Raw genomic sequence first — 5,899 nt, forward strand, 5'->3', positions numbered from 1 at the left:
GGCTCCGGCACTAACTACCTCTGTGACCGTGGGCCCTCCTCCTTTCTACTCTCTTAGCATCTCTAAAATGGAGGAGTTAGACTAGCGAGTCCCTAAATTCTCTTCTAGTTCTAACTGAATTCAATAAAACAAAGTCCAACAAACATTTATTAAGTGTCCGCTGCGTGCAGGGAGTGGTGCTTCGGCCTGGGAACATAAAGATGAGAAAGAGATACAGTCTCAGCCTTCAGGAGGTTACAATCTAAGGGAGGGGCTTAAAATGTATACATGAGTAAAGATGATCTGAGTAGACTGGGAAAAGGGCAAAGGAGTATCTAAGAAAAGGATGCTGAAACATTTTGAAGTTGGAGACAGGGAAGCCTTGAGTGAGGAGGTGAAGAATTTAACTGAACGAACTCTAAGTTCTGACCAAAATGGACTATTAACTGTTGTTCTTCAGTCTCCCTCTGGCAGCTCCTGTCTCCATGCATTCCACAAGCCCCTACATCACATGCCTGTAAGCAGACTGTAACAAGGGTGGGGCAGCTGGGGCTTTGACCCAGGGTTCAGAATTGTAGTGACTGAATTTGTCTTGAAAAGTTTATTTGAATGTGCATTTGATATTACTTGCCTAAGGCATATTTTCTGAAGTTTGCCTCAGAATGAACATTCAAATGGACTTTTAAAGGCAAATTTGATTGTCGGGGAGGAACCCTGGAACACTTCAATGTTGCTGTTGGGGAAGCTGCCCCAAGTGTCAGGGGAAGGGAGGGAGGGCATTAGAGAGAAAAGAGGAATCCTACCATTTGACAACTAACAACTATTTATTCTTTCTAACCAGGTACTAATCTCAGTTGTTTCTATGATGCTAACTAAAAGTATATACATATTGACCATGCCCGTAAGGAAACTGAGGCAAAGAGGGTTAAGTGACTTGCCCATGGTCACGTGGCTGGTAAGTGTCTGAGGCTGAGTTTAAACTCAGGTCCTCCTGATCCCAGGGCCAGTGCTCTGTCTAATGCACTACCTCACTGCCCCTTCAGTTCTGACCCTGGATCAAAAACTCAGTTGCCCCACCCCAGTTACAGTCTGGTTATAGTCATAGGATCTGTGGAATGTATTGGAAGCAGTAAAGACTGGAATGAGACTAGGGAACAGCAAGTCATCCCTTTGGGTTGGAGCTTAGAGTGCATTCAACTCAAAAAGCATTCATTAAGTTGCCACTTGATGCAGGGCATTGCACAGGGCAATACAAAGAGAAAAATGAAATAGTCTTTCCCCTCTAGGATCTTACGTTCAACTGAGCGGATGAAAGGGAAGAAGAGTGAAAATAAGGCCCTCAAAGTAAGTTGTAGTCAGATTGTGGAGGGCTTTAAATTCTAAACTAAAGAGTTTGACTTTTATCCTATAGGTCAGAGGGAAACATTGAAAGTTCTTGAGTATTGTGATTGCAAGGTTCTCGAATATGGACAATTATTTGGGCAGCAATATGAAGTAGAATCTAAGTTCCAAGTAGGGCTCTGGAGAGCAGAAAAGGGTTGCTTAGGTTTTGTCTTTGTAATCCCAGGCTTTTCTCCACTTCCCTACATGGAGTAGGGACTAATGAAATGTTTTTTGAATTGGAGAGGGAGTTGATTACCACAGTCCAGATGAGAAGTGATGAGGCCTTGAACAAAAACTTCAGTGAGTACGGAGTGGAAGGGATGGATGAAAGAGATGCTTTAGAGCTAGAAAAGACAAAGTTTGGTAACTGATTGGATATGGGAGGTGAAGGAGAGAGAAGATTGAAAAAAGACTCCAAGGCTTGGAGCAAGGGTTTTTGAGCTTTCTTGGGGGCTTGCAAACCTTTTTACAATCTGGCCAAACTTATGGTCCTTTTCTTACATTTTAAAATGCATCAAATAACGTAATAGGATCCAAAGGAAACCGATTATATTGAAATGGAAATATATTTTTCCCATCCAAGTTCACAGATTCCCCCTTGAAATGTATCCATGGTGGAACCTAGGTTAAGAACCCTGGTTTGGAGCCTGAGTGACCAAGAACAATGGTGGTGCCATCAACTGAAATAAATTGGGAGGAGTACTAGATTTTATTCTAGGAAAGGTGATGAATTAAAATTTGGAGGTATTGATGTTAAGGTACTGGAAGGGCATCTCTATAGAAAAGTCAAGCAGTTAGAGATGGGATTAGGGTCCAAGGGAGAAATCAGGACTGTACAGGTCTCTAAATGGATTTGCAGGGATACTGGACAAGGTCATTCAGGTGTGTGTGTGTGTGTGTGTGTGTGTGTGTGTGTGTGTGTGTGTGTGTGTATTTGTGTGATGTATTTTGGTCCAGATCAGCATGAGGAGCTCCAGATGTGAAAACTTCTTCCAACAAATCAGATCTGCAATTGATCTGTAAATTACAGTCTTGAGATTTGCCTGAGATAATGAGAGATTAAACTGAGGGCTCATCTGTATAAAGGAGATAATTGAAGCTATAAGTGGAGCTAAAATCACCAAGAATGGGAGTGTAGAGGGAGGAGTAAAGGGAATTGAGAATGAAAGCCTGAAGGATAGCCTCACTTAAGGGGCAGGAGGAGGAGGAGAAAGGGTAAACCACCCAAGGAGACTGAGGGGAGGCTAGACAAGAAGAAAAGGAGCCGGGAGAGACCTGTGTCCCTGAAGGCTGTTCTAATTTAGAACATCATGATCTAATTTAGTGTCTCAGAATCATATTTATGAAGCAATATAAGACAGCATGAGATGCCCCACACAACAAACCCTCAAACTTAAATTTTAAAATTCTCAGCTGAAGGCGAAAAAAAAAAATAGATTTCCCAAGAGAAGAAGGATGTCTTTGACAGTAGGCATGGAAAGAAGGGGGTGGTTTAGAAGTTCACAATTGCATAAATCAACTTGGAGGATAAATAGTAGTTCCCCCCCAAATACCAGAGGGCTTGATCATAAAACTTTCCACCTCCCACTCAGCAGGGACAGTCGTCAGACAGGAAACCCAAGGATCCCAGAAACAAGACTTCCAAGCATCATCCTTTGTGTCATTCCCAAGTGTGAGCTGAGCCCACACTTCCCAGATGTTTGGTTTTGGAACACAGATACTGGCAGTGTCCCAAGCACTTTCCTGTACCTCCTATGCTTTGGGAACCAGGGAGGGAGGAGGTGAATGCTATATCACTTATGTTGGCCCTTCGTTTCCCAAACTTATGCAAGTGATTGACAAACCAGATCCAGTAAAGAGGTAACAAGTCCTTCTATTGAAATGCAGCCACCCCTGGGGAAGATCACTCCACTCAAACTACGTGAGACCTGGGAGGATAGGAACAGAAGGTGATTAAATTCAGTTGGTGTCAGTTCACAAGCATTTATTAACAAAGTACTTTGTTCCAGGAACTGTGTGGAGGGGATAGAAACACAAGCAAAAAAAAAAAAAGAGAAAGAAAGAAAAGATAGTTCTTGCCCTCAAGGAGCCTTGTGTTTGTCCTTCGTTCTCAAAGAGGACCGTGACGTCAGGTAAATAATGACATGACTTTCAGGTGACTTTGATTTGGGTGAGACCAGCTTCACTTTCTCCTCCAGAGCCAACTGGGTCTAGTGGCCTGATATTCACCAGGACTACGGGAGATGGCCCAGGATGCATTGCGAGACCCTGGTCCTTTTAGGCTAAGGCCTTTTCAGGTTCTCACTTAGAGTGAGGTAATGCCCATTCAGTGAATAGGCCTCTTTAAGAAGTTAATCAAGGGATGGCCCATGAATTAGAGTGGGGAGGGAAGTAAGGCAGGCATATTCACCAGCAGGCTATTGCAATAGTCCAAATTCAAGGAGCCCACATTCTGATGAGGGAAGACAAGGTAAAAGGGAGCTGAAAAGAAGAAGGGGAAGGAGCAAAAGTACTGCCTTGAGGGCATGCTGGGGAAGTCCAGAGAAAAATGAAGTACAGCCAGCCTGGATCCTTTCCAAAAATGGAGGCCCTTGGAGGAGCTTTACTAATGGGACAAGGGGGCAATAGAGTCAGGGTGGTGTTCCAAGATGAGAAGGCAGCTGAAGTATGTTGGCAAAGTTCAGAAAAGTAAGAGTCATAGCCAAGAAGAGGAAGGAAAGATGGTTGGCCTGGGGCCCTCCCCAAAATGGAGGACCTTAGAGGAATTCACCAATGGATTTGCAGGGATATTGGATAGGGTGTGAAGGAGAGGGGCATGCATATTTTGGTCCAGATCAGCATAAGGAACTCCAGGTGTGAAATCTTCCTCCAACAAAGCAAATATGCAATTGATCTGGAAATTGCAATCTTAGAGATTTTCTTGGGACTTACTCTTGTTTTTCAGTTGCATCCAACTCTTCATGAAACCTTAGATCCATGGAGTTCTCTTGGCAGAGATACTGGGGTGGTTTGCTATTCCTTCTCCAGGGGATTAAGGCAGACAGAGGTTAAGTGACTTGCCCAGGGTCACACAGCCAGTAAATGTCTGAGGTCAAATTTGAACTCATGTCTTCCTGACTCCAGATCCAGAGTTTTATCCAGTGAGCCTGCCTCTTGTTTTGAATACTAAGTGATTTGCCCAGGGTTACCTAGTATGTGCAACTAGCAGAAACTGAACACTTTTCTTTCTAGAAAATTCCAAAGCCAGCCCTCTCCATTCATTTTGTTATGTAGGTGGCTGCAAATGGTAATTGATAATGATAATGATAGTAATTCCATAGTAATTTAAGGTTTAAAAAGAATTTTTACCAATATTATTTTATCCCTACAACAGCTCTAGGGGTTAAGTGCTTGTTATCCCCATTTTATAGTGAAGGAAACTGAAGTCAACAGAGGGTAAGTGACTTACTCAGGGTCACACATCTAAGGAATATCTGAGGCAGGATAAGCATTATTCTGATACTGGACATGGATACTTCATCTTCTTTGACTAAATGATTCTCTGGTGACAGACTGGGCATTTAGGGAAGTACATTGAATGACCCTGTAAGCTCCCTCTTTTGGCATTCCAACACCCATACTGAAGAGAATAAAGTTATCATATATAATATATATTATTCTATTATAAAGTTATTTTGTATGTATATATGTATGTATATGTACATATACTATATATGCGTATGTATGTATGTGTGCATATATACATATATATAAAGACAGAGAGAGAGAGAGAGAGAGGCATTCCTTAGATTAGAAACACAAGAGCCAATTGTTCTGTGCCCTGCTACTCCCTCGGGTACAGAGCTGGGATCAGAGACTTCAGCTACAGTCCCTGAAAAACCTTGGCCTTTCTCTTTGCCAGAGCTTCCGTCTCCTTCAAACCATCACAAAAATCTTGCTTTCTCCAGAAGGCCTGTCCAGTGCCTCTATTCACTTGATTCCTTCATTCACTCCATAAACCAAAGCTATGGATGCTCTTAGAATTCATTTATGTACCCATTTCTTTCTGTTGTTGTTGTTGTTGTGTGTGTACATGTATGTGTGATTTTATGCATTTTAGCTTATGGGCTGTTTTTCCCCCTCTCTGTTAACATTGACAGTCATTTTGGAGTTTGTGATCTGCAGCATTCAAGAGAATTCATGGAAACCTGGGGTTTCCTTGTCTTGTTGTTCAGTCATATCCAGCTCTTCAAGAACCTATTTGGGGTTTTCTTGGCAAACATACTGGAGTGGTTTGCCATTTCCTTCTCCAGCTCATTTTCCAGATAAGGAAACTGAGGCAAACAAGGTGAAGTGATTTGCCCAAGGTCACACAGCTACTAAGTGTCTGAGGCCAGATTTCAATTCAGATCTTCCTGACTCCAGGCCTGGCATCCACTGTGCCACCTAGTGCCCTTAAGCCCTTACTTCAAATTCAGTGCCCTATCAATCTCTTTCTATCCCAGTCTGATCTTGGTCTCGTTGTCTCTCATGGACACACCCTGAAAGTATTTATTAA

Source organism: Trichosurus vulpecula, chromosome 1 (assembly GCF_011100635.1).
Source record: "Trichosurus vulpecula isolate mTriVul1 chromosome 1, mTriVul1.pri, whole genome shotgun sequence".
NCBI classification, from domain to species: Eukaryota; Metazoa; Chordata; class Mammalia; order Diprotodontia; family Phalangeridae; genus Trichosurus; species Trichosurus vulpecula.